At 49.7% G+C, this 17,387-nt stretch overlaps 1 protein-coding gene across 1 annotated transcript in view; it reads right to left on the bottom strand.

Annotated features, from left to right (window-relative positions):
- The window catches only part of PLAA (phospholipase A2 activating protein), an 801,260-nt gene that overhangs the window by 436,871 nt on the left and 347,002 nt on the right, over positions 1-17,387 (bottom strand). The window lies entirely within an intron of this gene.

The following is a 17,387-nucleotide window of genomic DNA, read 5'->3' as shown; positions in this document are numbered from 1 at the left end:
CTGAAAAATACAAATGCATAAAATATATCAGAAATGTAGGGAGCCCAAAAACAGTAAGCCAAGGGTGCCTAATACGATGAACAACACAGTAAAATAAAACTGTGTACAGGCTACTCGCCATATAGACTTGTACAGATAGTGCTTTGTCCCCCTTCCTTATAGAAACCCCATGGTTGCAGGACAGTGCACTGTAAACTGCATGCATTCATAAATAAAACACTGGCATGCACACCTGGCATAGCCTGTGTACCCCCGCCCCATGCACCAGCCAGCACATTAACACTTTTACCTCAAAGTGGGGTGTGTGAAACAAAAACAAAATAATGATTGATCTTCTTGGGGGAAAGTGGACGAAATATTACCAGTTCAAGAGTCACTATATTTAGCAACTGGTACTTAAGCAATATCCCCCTGAGGTGGAGAGCATTACCTGCAGGCAACGACCCAGGGCACCAAGTTATAGACCCAAGAAAAGCATATCTGCAATTGGGTTTCCCCCCAAAACCTGAATTTCCTCAGAAAGTGGAGGGTCTGCATTTCGTTAATCATATCACTAGTGGTATCAGGTTCTGAAAAGCAAACCTTCGTAGACTTGCAAAAGTTTACCACAAAAGTCTAACCAATCTCTCACTTGATAACTAGGCTAGGACGCAAGGCTTTGACTAAGGAGATGTGATGTTTGGCATAAAGTGCAATTAGCACACAACACATTGTCAATCAAGACTGTCCAGACAGGTATGTACAAGAATACTCTATTTAGCCACACATATGCATCAAGCACATCAAAATAGTAAAAGGATATATATGAATGTACAATCAGTTTGGTGTCCAAAATGGGCCAAACACCACGCTACACAGTTTCAAAAGCAGCACTGCTAGGAGAAGCTAAAGTGTGTGGAAGGGAGAATGGCAGTTGTTAGAAATGATGACCATATCATTTTGACAGGGTATAAGGCAACATCAACACTTAATAACGGTTGTTAGTCCAGCCATATGCTATAAACCAATGTTCTGCAGAGTTCATGGTAACAAAGCAGGCTTTTACTACATAGGTGGAGTTTGCAAATGTACTGAAAGTTCTCCCAGAGGAAGTAATGCGGCTCAGTGCCAATTTCAGTATGACAGCAAACTTCGGTTTAAAATGCAGGAGTGTTAGGGGTTTTTGAAAAAGTTACTGTCCGTGACAAAACTTAGTCAAGTCCACCTTGGGTGAACAGGGTTCAGCCTGAAGTACCCAAGGGATTGGTAGGGTGGACAAGCAGCCAGGCGTAGTCTAAGGGTGCAGATGGGCTATAGCTACGTACAAAGACCTCAAAGCATACCTTGGTTCAAGAAAAGACTTAAACACATAGAAGTTATATCAACATAGATATTATATACGCTAAGGCACACTTGTAATTCAACAATCGGGTAAGTACTAGAAAACAAACAGTATAACAGTATAAGAATACCTGCATTACTCTTAGAATAGTACACATTGGGTGTAGTTGCCTTTTCAGTAAAAAGATCACTTTCTAAACCAACTGGAAACACATGCAAACTTTCCAAACTCTTAATAAGGAACAAGTTACTTACCTGTAACTGTTGTTCTCCAGCATGGGTCTGGCATGGATTCACATGCTCATGAATATTCCCCGTCCGGCTGGGAATCCTCGGTAAAGAAAGAATCAGTATATCAGTTTAGTTTCTGATCTGTCTTTCTTAGTAGTAACCAATCACTGATCTCTGGGTCATACTGTCCCCAGCCAATGACTGCCCTCTCCCTAAGCCCCGCCTCTGGCAACAATCCACAGATTTGGTAGCACGCCAAGTGGCAGTATGACCAAGTGAAGAGCCGCAGAGGGGTAGGCGGGAGGGTTCGCATGTGAATCCATGCCAGACCCATGCTGGAGAACAACAGTTACAGGTAAGTAACTTGTTCCTTCTCCAGCATGGGGTCTGGCATGGATTCACATGCTCATGAATAAAAGAATACATAGCAGTATACACATGCACAACCACGGGAGGTGGCAACAGGCTCAACATCAAGCAATACAACAACTCAAGATTAAGCATCCCTTCCCTCCTCACCAGGCTCACCTTAAGCGAACAGGTTGCGCAGCACAGCTTGGCCGACCCTGGACTCCTCCCTGGAGTCCCGATCGACGCAGTAGAATCTTGTGAAGGTGTGCGTCGACCTCCACGTAGCAGCCCTGCAGATGTCCAGCAGGGGCGCACCAGACAGGAACGCCGTAGTAGCAGCGATCGCTCTGGTCGAATGGGCTCTCGGACGGCCGGGCAGCGGTCGGTTTGCCAACTGGTGACAATGCATAATGCAGCCGGAGAGCCATCTGGAAATGGAAGTCTTCGAGAGAGCCTTCCCTTGATTCACAGACCCAAAGTTCACAAACAGTTGTGACGTCTTCCGAAAACTCTTCATGCGGTCCACGTAGAACTTCAGCGCTCTAGCTACATCCAGCGAGTGCAAAGTCCTCTCGGCCGGCGTCGAAGGCGACGGAAAGAAAACTGGAAACACCAAGGGCTCGTTGAGGTGGAAGTCCGACGGCACCTTGGGCATGAAGAAGCGGTGCGTCCTCAGCACCAACCTCGTATCATGAAAAGTCAAGTATGGAGGCTTGCAAGATGGTGCCTGAATCTCTCCCACTCGTCGTGCAGAGGCGATGGCCACGAGGAACGCGGTCTTCCATGACAGGAACTTCAAAGGCGCCGAATGCATAGGCTCGAATGGGGCCCCCATGAGCCTGGTCAGCACCACATTAAGTTCCCACGCCGGGGCAGGGGCCTTCACCAGTGGGAATGATCGGAATAGTCCCTTCATAAATTCCTTTACCAGTCGATGAGACCACAAGGACGCCCGTCCCGTAGTCCTGGTATATAGGGAGATGGCAGCCAGATGTATTTTTATGGAGGTGTGAGCCAGTCCAGCCTTGGCCAGCGACAGTAAGTACGGCAGCACTTGAGGGGCAGTAATCCGCAGAGGGTTAATCTTCTGTGTACGGCACCAGACAGAGAACCTCTTCCACTTGTGACCGTAGCATTTGAGAGTCGAGGACGCCCTGGCCTTTGCAAGAACCTCTCTGCAATCAGCCGGGATATCGTACCCTCCAAATTCTAGTGCTGCAGGAGCCAGGCCTGCAAGTTCAGCGACTGTGGGTCGTGGTGTAGAATGGCACCTCCTTCTCTGGAGAGAAGATCCGCGTCCGCCGGCAGCCTGACTGGCGGGGACGTTGACAAGTCCAGAAGGTCCGGGAACCAGATCTGTCTCGGCCACGCCGGTGCGACGAGGATCATCCTGCACCTGGACTTCTTGAGCTGGTTGATGAGGCGGAGCAACAACGGCAATGGAGGGAACGCGTATAGAAACAAGCCGTCCCAAGGGAACGAGAAGGCATCGCCCATGCTCCTCGGCTGGGGGAACCTGCTGGCGAACCTCTGGCACTTGGAGTTTGTCGCCGTCGCGAACAGGTCGATCTGGGGTTTGCCCCATCGTTGGAAGAGTCGATCCACTTGATCCTGGCGCAGTTCCCACTCGTGGCACGAGCATAGCTCCCTGCTGAGTGAGTCGGCGAAGGTGTTTTTTATTCCTGCCAGGTGGAAGGGAACCAGAAACATCCCCTGGGCGACAGCCCGGTGCCACAGATCCTGGGCCTCTTTGGATAGGGCTGGGGATCTGGTGCCCCCCTGCTTCCGTATGTAGAACATTGTGGTGGTGTTGTCGGTGAAGATCCTCACCACTTTGTCCTTGAGGGACGGGAGGAACGACTTGAGCGCCCAGAACACTGCACGGAGCTCCAAGATGTTGATGTGAAGAGACCTCTCCTCCGGGAGCCAAAGGCCTCTTGCGTGGAGATCTCCGGTGTGGGCCCCCCATCCCTCCAGAGAGGCGTCCGTAGTCACAGTCTCCTGAAACGCCGGGGTTTAAAAGTCTGTGCCCGTCGTGAGGTGAGCCTGGGTGCCCCACCATAGAATCGCCCGACGGAACTCGTCGAGGGGGATCCTGTCCTCGAAGCAGCCCCCCGCCTGAAACCAGCGGGCGTCGAGGAACTCCTGTAGCGGGCGCATCCGAAGTCTGCAAAGGGGTACAAGGTAGATGCATGAGGACATCATCCCCAGAAGGGACTTGATGGACCTCACCCTGGCCACATCCGTGGCTAACAGTCGCCGTACCTTGCCCAGGATGGTTTTGGTCCTCTCCTCTGAAGGGGAGGCCAATTGTTCTACTGTATCGAGCTTTGCCCCCAAAAACAGTGCTACTTGCGACGGAACCAGGTGGGATTTGGGGTAGTTGGAGAACCCCAGCTCCGTGAGCAACCGGACGGTCCTCGCCATATGATCGACGGCAAGTTCCCTTGACCTTGCCCGGTTTAGCCAGTCGTCCAGGTAGGGGTAGACGTGGATCCCCTGCAGGCGCAGCCGCGCCGCCACTGGTGCCAGGCACTTGGTGAAAACCCTGGGTGCCGACTTTAATCCGAACGGTAGGGCTCTGAATTGGTAGTGGCGTCCTTGAACCACGAACCTGAGGAACTTCCTGTGCCTTCTTAGAATGGGGATGTGGAAGTAAGCATCCTCCAGGTCCAGTGACGATAGGAAGTCTCCTTCCTCCAGCTGTCCCAGCACGTGCTTGAGGGTGACCATCCTGAATTTCTGCACCTTGATGTACTTGTTTAAGCGGCGCAGGTCCAGGATGGGGCGCCAACCGCCCGTCTTCTTCCTGATGAGGAAGTACCTCGAGTACACTCCGGAGCCTTCTGGGGACGAGCTCGATGGCACCCTTCTTGAGCATCGCTCTTACCTCCAACAGCAGTTGAGGGACGTGATTTTCCTTCCTGGCCACGGGAGGAATGCGAGGGCACTTCTTTTGGAATTCCAGCGAGTGCCCGGTGGCCAGGGTGTCTAACACCCAACGGTCGGTTGAGATGGACTCCCACACGCTGACGAACTTCGTCAGCCGGCCTCCCACCGGGGTGCTTCGGTGGGGGCCCGACAACACGGCCGGGTCAGTCTTGCTTGGAGGCGGCCTTGCCGCCTTGGCGACGACGGCGGGAACCCCCTTGTTTGCCGCGACCTCTGTAGGCCTACTGGGAAGAGGAGCGGGCTGCCTGTCGGTAGGTGGAGGAGCCACCGCTGGATCCTTTGGAGGCACCCTGTCTGCCTCCAGAGTTCCGAAAGGGCCGTCGCTGCTGAAGCACCCCAAGGGCCCGGGCCGTCTCCGAGTCGGTCTTGATGGCCTGTAGACTCATCCACTGCCTTACCAAAGAGGTTGTTGCCGTCGAACGGCATGTCCAACACTCTGGTTTGGACGTCCTGGCGAAAGTCTGTCGCCTTGAGCCATCCTTGTCGTCGGAGGCAAACTCAGTTGCCCAGTTGGCGAAATCCGGTATCGGCAATGTCCGTTGCCACCGTAATGGCGTGATCCGACGCCACCTCGCACTCCTGCAGAATCTCTAGGGCCTCCGCCCTTTTGTCATCAGGCAGGAAATCTAGCAGGGGAGCTATCTTGAACCAGAGCTCCCTGTCGTAGCGGGCCACGATCGCTAAGGCATTGGCCGCCTTAATCGTCATCGCCGCCGACGAGATGACTCGTCGTCCCATAGAATCCAACTTCTTACCCTCGGTGTCCGGCAGGGAGGTGGAAGTTGAAGCCGCCGCGCCCGCTGCCTTCTTCTTAGCCACTGCCGAGACGGCCGAGACGACCGAGTCCTGCGTGGGCTTCTTCTCGTACCTGTCCCTCTTGGCGGGTGTCGTGGCAGGGTTCTTGAGGACAGCAAGCCCCTCGTCCCAGATGTCATCGAGTAAAGGCACTGCGAGGACCGTCTTCCTCTTAGCCTCTCGTCGCTGGTACAGAAACCCCCACTTTTTCTGTTCCTCAGGGCAGAAGCTGGAAGAGCTCGGATGCCCTGGTTATCATGGCGCGGAAAGAGCCAACCTCGTCGGCTGGGGACGCCCGGTGGGGGGTGACGACGGGATATCTGCTGTGTCATCGCTGCCGTCGTCGTCCTTCCCCGTATCCGTCGCCGTATCCTCTCCCGGCGAGGGGGATGAGGGGTCCGCCGGTCTCGCAGGCACGGAAGGTGGAGCGGGGTGGACTCTCCTCCGCTTGTTCGGAGGGCTTCCCGACGGGCCTGGTTCTGGCTCCTCCGTCGGGGTGCGTGGTAATCTCGTCCTTATCTCGGTACATAAGGATTGGATTGCCAACAAAATGGCTGCCGAGCTATCCTGGGGCTCGGGCAATGGCTGCGACGGACGGGATGGCCGCCCCAGTGGGCCCTGTTCGTCGTCCTCATCGATCACGTCAGCAGGGACCGTCCCCTGGGATCGAACCTTCTGGAACCTCTCGTTGAGGTGTATGAACCTCTCGATGAGTCCTATGGATCTTTCGTTGAGGCCCCTCTCGGTCTCCACCAGTTCCTCCTCGGAGGCTGATTCCAAGTCTGTAACGGCCACCGGCCCCCCCGCCCTCTTTTTCAGCCGGGGGCTTCACGGGGGTCTTAGCGATGGGCTGGAAAGAGGATTCCCTCCGCGGCGGCAGGGATACTCTGGGCCCAGAGTCCGTTTCCATTGGCGTAGTCTCAGCCGGCTCCGCCAGGGACGCAGAGACCACTTTGGTAGAGGCCTTAGCCGGGTGGATCAAGGCCCTCACCACCTTAAGTGCGTCCTGGGCCTTTGCCTTGGGGGGGGGGGGGGGGGTCAATGCCTCGCTCCCCCTTCGAGATGAACTGGGTCTGCTCCAGCGGCCTCCCCGGGTTCTCGGACTTCCTCTTCCAAGACCCAGAGCGCTGGCTCGTGGTCGAACATGCCGGGGAAGTAGCGCCCTGCTTGGCAACCGAAGAGCCCGACCTTTCAGCGCTCCCAGAGCCCGCGGACTTGCGGTGCTTGGCCTTCTGTTGGGCCCCCGTCGCCAGGGCGCCCTCAAAGGACTTAGAAGCCCGCTCAGACTTCTTCTTTGCCTTCTCGCTTGCTGTGCCCTTCTCCAGCCAGGTGGCGAGGCGTGAACGACGATCTTGTTTGGTCCGTTCCGAAAGGTTCTTGCAGAACGCACAGTCCTTCTCCACGTGCGTCTTGTCCCCATGGAGGCAGTAGACACATCGCGAATGCTCATCCTCCTTGACAACATTATATAATCCGCATCCAGGGCAGTTCCTGAACAGCTTGGATCCAGGCGTCGAGCTCCCTTTGTCCTGGGCCATGTCTTGAGGTAGGCCGCAGATCTTCCGGAATCCTCCAAGAAGTGTAAACTTGACGAAAACTTCACCCTTGAGGGGCATAGAAGAATTCCGAAATGGGTCCCCGTTATCGGAAGTAGAAACGGTGGAGCTTGAGGCTCGGTTAAACCGAAAAAAATGAGAATTCTCCTGAAAAAACGTGAAAACGCAATAAAAAACTCGAGAGCTAAACACGAGGACTCCCAACACTTGAGCGTGCGGTAAAAATCTGAGGATGGCTGCCAGAGGCGGGGCTTAGGGAGAGGGCAGTCATTGGCTGGGGGCAGTATGACCCAGAGATCAGTGATTGGTTACTACTAAGAAAGAGAGATCAGAAACTAAACTGATACTGATTCTTTCTTTACCGAGGATTCCCAGCCTGACGACGGGGAATATTCATGAGCATGTGAATCCATGCCAGACCCCATGCTGGAGAACTTTTTGCAACTTCAACCCAATCTGGTCTTAACAGTGCAACTGTCACGCGGCGCGCGCCACTCGCCTGTTCTGGGGGTCGGGGTCCTCAGCTACGGCGGTCTCCCTCCTGGAGATTGTATCCGCGTTGGCGCCTTTCTCTTCGGCGTACCGCGGTCCGGGCTCCCGGCTCCCTGGGCGCGGCCATCTTGAATGTCCTGCGCATGCGCGGAACGTCAGTATCCGACGTTTCGCGCATGCGCAGTGACAGCGGCTTGCGTTCCAAGCCTCACTTTGGTCCCAGGCTATAAATAGCCTTTGCAGACCCGGACACAACGCGTCTCAACGCGGTTTGTTCCGTGTTTGCGCTCCAGGAGCCCTACTTGCCTGAATCTCTGTTCTGCTCCTGTCCTGTTCCTGTTTCTACCTCATACTAGCCCAGTGCTCCTTATCCTTTGCCTTGTTCCTTTTGCCCTGCCCTGCCTTGTTACTTGCCCTTTTGGGTTCCAGTCTGGTACTTGGTCTTTGGGGTGAGGTAGGTCCCTGCCTGGGTTCCTCTCTAGCCCTGCACCATTCCTTGGTTGGGAAGGGGTCCGGTCCTGGGGTGTTCGTTCTCTTCCCCTACTCTTCCTTTCCTCCTTGAATGGTCTGCCTCCCCATTTCCTTTCTGCTGGTCTTGTGCCCTGCCGGTATCTGTGCCATTACTACCACCGAGGAATTACCGAAGATCTGTCCCTCGAACTGCTGGTACCGAAGTGGACTTCACCTGGCCTTCTCTGTCAGTGTTTACACTGTCCTGACGTCACGCAAATACGGAGAAGTGCTACCCGTGACGTTGGGAGCTGGTTCAGCTCAATCCTGTCATTTATTGTCAGGAGGGTGTTGGGTCGGTTTCCCGCGTTGCTCTTTCATCTTTGCGAAAATCCATCGACAGACTGGCAGCCTCATCCCCTCGCTCCCCAGGAAGAAAAGGTAACCAGCGATCTCGTGACGCCTCTTATAACAGCAACCCTGTCTAGTCTGAATAATCTCAGGGTTCTGCTGGGCCACTGGGTCACCAGTAGCTGCAGGTTGACTGGGAAAAGGCAGACAGGAACAAAATGCAGCGTTCTGAGTGCAAGGGTCCAGCAGGGATTCCTTAAAGTTGCAGGTAAGTAAAGACGGTTGTTACATGTAAATTCAGGGGGGTTAGGATATCCCAGTGTCCTAGGGCAGGCGGTTTTACTGCTAGAGTACAATGAGTTGTCCACCGCAATGGTACTCTATTGGGATCTGGAGGGCAGTGAAATATAAGCTATCTACAGCGCCCATAGTCTCAGAAACACACAGGCATGCTCCAGGTAAGTTATACCAGAGGTGGACAGTATCTTGGATTGAAGAATTGGTTGCTGTGAGGTAGTTCCAGCAGTGAGGTGACAAAATAACCGGTCTCCTTTTCTTTGGTCCTGGTGACCTCTGTGGATCTGGCAACAGCACTCAAGCAGAAGGACAGCCAGCAACGGATCTTCAAGGTCCAGGCTGGTGCCTTTTGCACGCTTGGGAGGCAGACGGTAGTCGCGGTGGTCAACTCTTTGCAGATTCTCGCCTCTGATGAGGGGACTTTTCTGGAGCAGACTCTAGTTGTTGCAGACTTAGAAGGATGACGCAGGTTTCAGGGGAAACCGTGCTTCCGGAGAGGATGCACAGCGATACAGGACCCCAGGTATTGGGAGTTTGCAGGCACTGAGAGGGTTGGGAAGTTGGGGGGTAGGGGTGGGGGGGTCGCAGCTCTTCAGTGGATGGCACAAATTGTAATTTGTGTCGAGACTGGTTAGTCCCACCAGTCTATGGGAGGAAGTCGTCTTCTTCAGATCTTCCCTGTCGATTGGAGTGGTGAGGTCAGAACTGCAGGGACCACTCAGGCTCCTGCGGTCGGTGGAAGGGAGGCAACGTCTCGCTTCGTTCTTCTCTTCAGATACTTCTGTTGCAGTTGTCGACTCTTGGTTTCTATTCCAGGACCTCTGAATTCATCCAGGAACATCAGGTGTGTACACCCAATCATGTTCCATGCACCATTCAAACTTGAGGATGGCTGTCCAATGGGGACAGCTAGCCTCTCAATCTGTACTGGTTTCAGCCAGGCACCCTGCAGAGCAAGAGTCAGGGGAGTGTCATTAAGCTCCTCCACTTCCTGTCCTGTGAGGCAGTTGTAGTATACGTGTGTCTTATCTCATCACGAGAATCCACGAGGAGCTCTCGTGGTGTGAGAAAGATAGAATGTTGGAATGGTCAGAGACGTAGGTTGGTGAACGTTCTGACATTCAAATGAGAAGATTGTTGCAGCCACAGTCGGTGGGGCCTTACATCCGTACTCCTTTATCCATATATATTTAATTACTTAAGATAATAAAAGTTATTATATTCATCCAAGGTCTCCTGTCCTTACCTCAACCACTTCCAAGTGGCGACGAGGATTTTCACAGGCCCCACCGCCCCCGTGCTACCTGGTTCATACGAGCGTCGTAGCTGGCTGCGCAACTCTCCTACGCTGCAGCCGCTCCGCTCCAACGGTGAAATCTGCACGGCGAACGTGTAGCAGGCCGCGCAGCTGTCAAGAAGCTGTGGCCGCTCCGTTTCGTTCCTCATTTCGGTCCGGATGCTAATCGGACAAACGCTGGAGCGTTTAAAGCACAGTGAGTGGTTGCGCGATCGTGGTCGGTAAATCCTGCTTATATTAATTATTTTGTTCCGGGTCCTGACACGCCCAGTTACGTTGTTTCCTCTATCATCTGCCTGGACAAATCTACCGTATTGCATGGTATAGGAGGGCACTCCTGTTTGCAAAGAGGTTTAACAAACAACAATAAGGTTAATGCTATTAAGTACAGCATAATAAGGATACAGGGCACACAAGACTGATATAGAAGTGTGTGCTGAGTTAAAGACATGAAATTTATGCAAGGAATTCAAGTAACTATAAGAACCTACACTGCAGTGTGCAAGACAGATATATCTTGCATAACTTCTAACCCTTTTACTATCATCCAGCAAAGTGTACATCATGTCTTTTAACAGTGTGCCACCACCCATGTTTTTCCTGTCGGAGGTTGGGGACCCAGTGATCCCTTGGGAAAGGTGGATCAAATCATTTGAGCACTATGCAGGTGTTGTATGTGGTCAGAACTGCAGTTTGGAGAAGAGGAAATCTCTTCTTTTACATTGTTTGGGCCCGGCAGGACAAGAAAAATTTGAAAACTTGCCAGAACTACCACTTGAGGAAGATGTTGATCTCAATGTGTATGAACACGCTCAGTCAAGAAAATGAGCAAACATTATGAGAAGAAACGGAGTACGATTCTGGAACGTTATAAATTTGGGAAGAGGACTCAGGAAGAAGGTGAGAGTGTGGAACAATACATTACAAATTTAAGGAAGCTGGCTAAAACATGCAATTTTGATGCTCAGTTAGATGAAAGATTAAGAGATCAATTCATGTTGGAGTGCAGGAGCAGCAAAGTGAGAGAAAGGTTATGGGCTGAACATAATCCCGCTCTGGATACAGTTTTACGTGTGGCCAAGGAAGTCGAGCATACAGAGAAATGCGTCAAAGAATTAGAAAATAGGCTGCAGGCTACTGAAATTAAACATGATATTCCTAAAGACAAAATCACAACAACCAACGTGACCAAGAACAGTGAATCCATAGCTGTAATAACAGAAAATACCAGTAGAAGATACAAGTCAGAAAGGGGTGGCAGAGTATCCTGGAATGATGATAAAAGAAAAAAAATGAATCCTAGAGCGAATAATGGTGATGTGAGGAAGAGGAGCCCACGCAGACGAGGAGATGACTCTAGGAGGAAGAACACAGGGAGGTGTTTCAGATGTGATGGTACTGACCATTGGGCAGATAATGCAGAATGCCCTGCATTAAAAATTATATGTGGGAAATGTAAAGGCAAGGGACATTATGCTCGATGCTGCAGAATACAGAATACCTCTACAAATTGGATAGGAGGTGATAATTACAGTGATGAGGATGGAGAGGAATGCGTGTTTGTTATAACAGGTGAAGAAAATGAGGAAGAAATGGAAAGTCTCAAGGCTATGTGTGCATTGACAGTGTAGACATGCACATGATGATTGATTCGGGAGCCAGATATACCCTAGTGCCACAAAATCTGTGGGACAGGAAGAAACATGAATATCTGCATGAGTCAGACATAAGACCCAGAGCATATGATGGAATCCGAATAGATGTCATTGGATGGTTTTGGGGCACGCTCAAATTCAAAGAGAGGAAAGCAAATGGAAAAATATATATTACCAAAGCAGGAAGAACACCTTTGTTGAGTTGGACTCATCAAAGCAAACTCAAAGTGAGATTAGATGCTGCATCCAGTGAATCGGTGTATTCAGTCGAAAGTGGTACTATGAGAAATCAAGAAAACAAGATCAGTAATGATGACATAACGAAAGGGATTTTCAGGAATGAAATTGGATGTCTTCGCGGATTTGTTCATGAGATTAAAATGAAACTGAATCATACTCCAGTAGCACAGAAATTGCGCAGTATTCCACTATCAATGAGAGATGAGGTGAGGAAGGAGATTAAATTGTTAGAAGATCAGAGAATCATTGAAAAGATAGATGCCAGTGAGTGGATTTCACCATTAGTTGTGCTAACAAAAAATCCGGCAAGCTGAGAATATGTGTGGACATGAGGGAGCTTAATAAAAGCGTGATCCCTGACAGACATCCACTCCCCAATATACAAGAAATTGTGTCCACTATTGGGCCTTCAAAATATTTCTCTACACTCGACTTAACTTCAGCATATCACCAAGTAAAATTACATAAAGAATCTAAAAAGTTGACAGCATTTATTACACCACATGGGTTGTACCAATACAGGAGACTACCTTTTGGGTTAATATCAGCTGCTTCAGTATTTCAAAGGATTATGCATAAACTATTTGAAGGTGATCAAGGGATCATTTGTTTTCAAGATGATATATTGGTGCATGCCACAGATCAAAAGGAACATGATGAGAGGTTGCGACATGTATACAAGAAATTATATGAGGCAGGAATGACTCTCAGTAGGGATAAATGCAATATCAATCGCAGAGAGATTGAGTATCTTGGACATACCATATCTGCTGATGGTATTCGCCCAAAGAAGCAGTTGTCTGATGCTATACAAAACATGCCGAGACCCAAATCAAAGGAAGAAGTGTGCACGTTCATAGGAATGGCGGAATATTATTCTAAATTCATAAAAGATTTTGCCTTACATACAGTTCCACTACGTGAACTCCTAAAAAAAAAAAAATATTCGAATGGAATGTAGAATGTGAGGACGAATTTGAGAATGTCAAGCGTGAATTGAGCAGAGCACCATCATTAAAGAATTTCAAAAGTGGAAAGAAGACCATAATTACGACGGATGCTAGCAATTTGGGACTTGGAGCTGTTGTCACCCAGGAAGTTGATGGGAAAGAAAATGTAATTGCATTTGAATCAAGACTGTTAAAAGGTGCGGAAAAGTCTTATGCCACAATAGAGAAAGATATTGGCCATCAAGAGGGCGACGGAGAAGTTTAGAAATTTCATTTGGGGAAAGAAATCCGCACTGATCATAAACCATTAGTACATGTTATTATGAAGGATTGGATAATGTGTCCAACAGAATAAAAAGATGGGTCATACTTTTGCAAGAGTACAACTGCACAGTACGATACGTACTGGGGTGAAAAATCGCGCTGTTGATTGGCTGTCACGGCTCACAAATAATGTAGAGAATGATGATGAGAATGAAAATAACTCAGAAGTTGTTTTAAATATAGAGACATTTTCCATATCAAAAACAGAATGGGAAGAGGATGAAAAAGGAGATGATGTTATGCTGAAATTGAAACAAATCTTTCAAAACAGTAAATATCTGAAGAAAGATACATTTGAAGAACACAATCTCATGTAATATTGGAAGGTTGCAGATGAACTGAATGTGGTGAATAACAGTCATGAGAGGTGATCGGATAATTCCACCTGTGAACCTGCGACATAAGATTATTGAACTAGGTCACGAAGGTCATCAAGGAATAGTGAAGACCAAACAGAGAATACGTGATGACTTCTGGTGGCCGGGATGCGATTTGCAGATCGAAAGAGTCATCAGAGAATGTATCCTTTGCAATGAGAGTGACAGAGCATGTGTGAATGCAAAATACCCTATGGTGGTAACGAGTATTCCAGGAAAGATATGGGATGAATTGGGCATAGACATTTTAGGACCCATTTTCTGTGATGGTAAACAACAGTTTTGTCTTGTAGTCATTGATCTTTTGACCAGATGGGTAGAAGTTCTTATTCAACCCAATATGAATGCCAAGACAGTTGTGGAATTCATGTCAGAAATATGTGCTAGAGAAGGTTTCCCCAGAAACATTAACTGACAATGGAGTCCAATTTAGGTCGAAGGAAATCGAGAAATTTTGTATTGAAAATTCTATTACGCATAAAAGAAGTGCAATATATCATCCGCAAACGAATGGTGTAGTTGAGAGATTCAACAAAATACTCAAAGATGCCATTCGTTGGGCTTGGGCAAATGGACTAAGCTGGGAAGATGCAGTAAAAAGATAGATAATTGCTTACCGGTTTACACCACATTGTACGACTGGTTTGTCGCCATTTGAAATGAGTAGGGGACGCAGAGCAAACACTAAGTTGACCCCATCCTGGATGGAGAGGGAAATGGTTGTGAGAAAAGATTTTAGAGAAGCAGTGGAGAACATTAGAAACACCCAGCTAAGAAACAAAATAGCTCATGATAGTCATGTAGGGAAAGGAAAAAAGAGGGAAACACCCACAGTAGGGGGTTTGGTAAGAATTAAACTGCCCCCAGTACTGAGAGATGGTCCTTGCAAATGGTCCAAGCCGATCGGTGTAGTCGAAGTTTTCAAACATGCAGTACGAGTGAAAGATGGAAGAGTTTGGAATATGGAAAGGGTGTGTGTGATAAAGTCATGTAGTAATGTAAGTCCAAATGAATCTGTACATAAGGAACAAAGAAGTATGGATAGTGTGATAGTCGTGTGAAATTAATGTCAAACAGAAATGTAATGTCGACAATTTCCTTGCCAAAAACAAAATCAGATTTCTCACGGGTGTCAAGAACAGGAAGGAGGATTTGCAGACCAGCATACATGAAAGACTTCGTATGAGTATTTAAAGGACACAGAAGAAATCTTTACCAGACTTTTAATGGACAGCAGGAGGCTAAGGAAGGGAGTGTCATGATGCCTACCTCTAAGGAGCCAGGCCGGGCCCAGCAACCCCAGAGGCAGACATCATTTTCTCCAGGGAAGTCTCAGCGGGCCCAAGTCGGGGCCCTTTGGACTCAGTCCTGGCGCCTAAGGCGCCAGGCTCATAGTGGGCGCCAGGCTCATAGAAGAGGATATGTGTTTAAGTGCTTGGGTGCACACTTACCTGATGCAGACCTTGCTGCTTCATCCAGGCCCTCTTGAGGCCTGAATGGGACTACTTAACCTGTAGGACTACTTCACCACCCGGGTGTGGTCGGGGAAGGATACATACCTGATTGGTGGAAGGATACATACCAGGAACTTCTTCCAAGGCTATTTAAACCCCACCCGAACAGCCACACATGCTTCGCGTTGTTCTGCACCTAGCAGCTGGACGCTCACTGTGTCAGCTCCTGCATCCTGACTTTGGCCACGCCTGCCAGCACCCTGGAACACCTGCAAGGGGAGAAAGGAAGAGAATAGGAGAAGAAAAGCCCTTACCTGCTAAATCTGCATCCCGGAGTCATTTCTCCAACGGCCCTGAAAAGGAAGACATCATTTTAAAGGCATTTCGTTTCGATCGCTGCAGCGCTGCATTTTACTCACCTATGCAAGGCGCTTCCATCTTCAGCAGCGATCTTACGGATTCAGCTACGCCCCGGCGCCTAGAGGAAAAAAGACAAGAACAAAGGTGAGAGGGAGAAAAGGAATAAGGAAAGCTCAGTTTCCTTTTAAGTCTTACCTGTTGGATTATTCCCACTGCATTTGGGGTCCTGCCGCTTCCTGGCATCTCCGGACCCCGGCCCCTATGGGGAAAAAAGACAAAGACATTGAATGAGCGAATGCAAAGACATTACCTGAGCGCTCATCCAGAACTGTTTCACTTCGGGTCGGCGCCATATCTCCGGCACTCCGAACCCCGGCCCCTAAGGGGAAAAAGACATAAGCATTAGCGCTTGCTGCAATTAGACAACAAACATTATTATTAAGCTTGAACTTTTGAACAGAACTTTTACAGCGCCTTACCTGAACAGTCAAGCTTACCTGAACTCCCATCAATCCTCAATCCAGTGAAGTAACTGGGTTTCAACGCGCCCCTGCATCAGAAGCAGGATGGAGAGCTCATCCTTCCAAACCCTAAGGTGAGGCTTCACGGGAAATCGTGGAGGAGGTATCGTGGAGGGTTGGAAGGGAGTGGGAGGCTTGAGCATTGTTCCACAGTTGGTAATACTCCCTTTTCACGCACAGGAGGGTATCCAACGAGCCAGGGAAGCCAGAATAGAGGGGCCCTTCCTGTCCATCTTCAGAGTTCTGCGCCTTCGACGCCGCGCCTCCGTGGGAACCAGGTGAGCGTTACAGAACGCGAAGCCTTACCACAATTTCCCACCTGGGCGCTATGGAGACTTCCGAGACAGATCAGCTGGCCCATCTTTTAGGGGAATTACGGGCAGAGGTGCACTCAGCCCGCCAGGAGATTAATGCTCTTAGAAGGGAACTAATCCTATCCAAGGAAAGAACTGATGATCTGGCCAAAAGGTTATTGCAGGGCCAGGCAGAGCACACTCCTTTACCTGTTTCCGGAGATATTTCTACAACAATGGGTTCGAATAACCCGGTACAAATCAATCTACCTGGACACATGCCTTTGGCCCCGCCGGAACGTTTTGCGGGGGATCCCAAGAAATATGCCGTTTTTATGAACCAATGCCGTTTACACTTTTTATGCAGGCCCGGGGCCTTCCCCAACGACCAGACCAAAGTAGCCTTTGTACTAACTTACCTCAGTGGCTGTGCTGCCGATTGGTCTATTCCATTGGTAAATCAGGATGATCCCATTCTCCGGGATTTCCAGGGCTTCCAGGCCAGCATGGAAAGATTGTTCGCTCGACACTCGCAGGGACAGGCCCTTGACAACGAACTGCTATCCTTACGACAAGGTAATCAGGATCTTTTGTCCTATACCGCCACCTTTAATAGACTAGTTGTGGAAACCGGATGGCCTGAAAATAAAAGGATCACATTGTTTCATCGAGGCCTGCGCGGAGAGCTTAAAGATGTTATAGCTCAGATAGTAGATCCACCCCAGGCCTGCGCAGACTATATAGACTTAGTGGTTCAACTTGATCACAGACTTCAAAATAGAAAAGCAGATCGGCTCAAGTATGAAACCAGAGTACCTATCAAGACCCACGTTAACTCCAAGAGTACTGACGTTTCCGAACCTATGCAAATTGGCAGTGTTAAAGGACCATTAACGCAGAAGGAACGAGAGAGAAGGCGACAAATGCAACTTTGTCTGTATTGCGGAACTTCCGGTCACTTTCTTCAAAGTTGTCCAGTTAAACCACCCAAGAAGGTGGTTGGAGCCACTGATAACGAGTTATTGACACCTGGTTCGGGAAACGACCTAGCCCGACAAGCGTAGGGGTCCGCTTGCCGAGCTTGAAAACAAACTCTTTGACCTCGCATTTTGTCATGCCAA

The sequence above is a fragment of the Ambystoma mexicanum genome, chromosome 6q (assembly GCF_040938575.1).
Source record: "Ambystoma mexicanum isolate Mex_15411 chromosome 6q, UKY_AmexF1_1, whole genome shotgun sequence".
NCBI classification, from domain to species: domain Eukaryota; kingdom Metazoa; phylum Chordata; class Amphibia; order Caudata; family Ambystomatidae; genus Ambystoma; species Ambystoma mexicanum.
The sequence above is the reverse complement of the archived record's forward strand: the minus strand, read 5'-3'. Positions and strand labels throughout refer to the sequence as shown.